The following is a 2370-nucleotide window of genomic DNA, read 5'->3' on the forward strand; positions in this document are numbered from 1 at the left end:
CATCGAAATTTATTTTCGTTTCACGACTTGGAAACCTGATTTTGCTCTTTAGATCCAACACTACGTGTAGCATGCTAAGGGCAAGGTGAATATGTGTCAATTGATATTTTGTTTACCCGATGTTAAACGAATGAAATGTGTGACGGTAGGTTTTAACCTATGTCAACGAATGGAGAGGAAGTTTGACTATCATTTGAACCCAGAATATGATTCCAATTTTCGAGACTTTCAAACATAAAGTCATAACTGGACAAAACTTTAGTTTTCCTCTAGAATCCTGTCTGATTGTCTTCTCTTATACCTGGTCCTCTATTTGCTAGATTTCAATCTAAGATTGCTGTCTCTGTCTTTTGTTCTATCTTTAATCTTGTCATCTGCGAGTCCATCAGTAAGACTAGTTTGTGTCAGTCTTTGCTCCAGTTGTAGGTCTACCAGTCAGTTTTTACGTCATCATGTATGCACATATTTCTGGAGTTGTTCAATAAATCTCACGGAAATACCAACATAGTACAAACAATTTCTCTTCAGAGGCGAGTACGGTAAACAAAATTCTCATACGTGTGGCTCTCGAGACAAACACTTAAGAGTAGATATGTGGGCGAAAATACCTGTATTTCTGTCATGTTTTCGATGACAAGGACCTATTTCAGGAAACTCTACTGTTCTCATAATTACGAACAACGTTTTTACACTATGATTTTTGCATTTTAATTGTAATTTTCAATTATCATTCGTTTGGTACTGTATTGGAGGTAAGTGTAGATGAATAATGTTCATCAGGTTTTTGATTCGAAGGAGAAAAATGATCCTATTTTTTAAAGTCTACACAACAGGTATTTTTTCATCGCCAGGGCTAAGGATCAATTTCCTTACAAATTTCAAATAAGTTAATTTTATCAACAACAGAACAGTCGTCCGCGTATGCAGGAATGTTCTTTCGTTTCCTGGAAATTGTACTATTTTAGATTACGTCAAATTCCCACGGGATTACCCGATCACGTGACTTTATGTCGACAACGTGACGCGCTCAGTGTTCATCTGAAATCCCATCGTCTAATGATGAATTGGGAAACCCACCTACGTAATGATGAAAAATTCCCCTCACAGTGCTCGTAAGTTGCGTGCATTAAAGATTTAGGGGAGACCGTTTACCGTCGTTTTGTCACGTGACAGCTGTGCCTCTCGATTCGTATTTGTGAATTCAATCGAATTGGATCTGACTTTCATCTCCGATGAAATCTAGGTTTCTAGCCAGGCCTCAAGAACAACATCATTTTGGAGCTAAGTTTTACAATTTCACATCAATGCTCACGATGTAGAATAATCGTTTCATATTCATATTAGAAAAAATGATCAATAATTTCACTTTATTGCTTTGTTCATTCCTCTGCCACTAGCCCCCTCCCTCCCTCCCCCGCCCTAGACATTTTACTCAGTTGTTTCATGTCATTTTATCCATTGTCATTTTAGAGAAAAACATCTTGAATCCCTGTACAGGATCTGTCTTCTAAACGGCACACAAGAGATAAACACGCCTCATCTGAGTATAGACAAGATCGGACTGACTGGGCAGTGACGTCAGGCTATTTTAACTTCTGTCAGTACTACCTTGGCCATCATGGCAAATTAAAGTCTGACTATTCCATGACATTTCATTGATTAATATTCATATTCGCTGTATTTGAAATCCCATATAAAGACTCCTTCGTGTTGTTTTGTCATCGACCCCGTCTAGTTATCGTAAAAACGTTCATTTCATGCAACATTTCATTCAGCTTGACTTCACATCAGTTTGTACTTTGATCTCACGACAAGGTTGTAGGTCATCACAATATTGTCACGTGCCACTTCTGTGTTGCTTTCATTCGAAAACTACACATTGTTTACAGTGTTCGTTCAACCGATTAACAAAGGGATTGGAACTCACGTTAAATGTTAACTCAAGGTTAATGAATTAAACATCGTACAGACAAATAGACGCATTATGGTATTTTCAGGGGCAAAAAGGTCATGCACCCTAGTATAATTATCTGGCCTCAGATGAACGTTTGACCCAAGGTATTGGCTATTGCACAGGGTCAATCTTTCTTTCAAATTCGCTAGTTTCATATAATCATACTCATGTCTGTAGAAACGTTAAAGAGTAACAAGTTTCAACAGGCAGGATTTCCTACATGACTAAATTAACAGATACCATGTCATTGACAATTTGAAAGCATTGGCGATAATTGAACGAAAGATTTCACGTTTGTGAATCGTAAGCGATTGCGACAGGAACGCGAGGCAAGAAGTAATATTATCGATAAGAACCAAAACAAGAAATGAAAACTATTATTACCACAACAACAAGGAAGGGACAAAGATACACCG

Source organism: Ptychodera flava, chromosome 5, assembly GCF_041260155.1.
Source record: "Ptychodera flava strain L36383 chromosome 5, AS_Pfla_20210202, whole genome shotgun sequence".
NCBI classification, from domain to species: domain Eukaryota; kingdom Metazoa; phylum Hemichordata; class Enteropneusta; family Ptychoderidae; genus Ptychodera; species Ptychodera flava.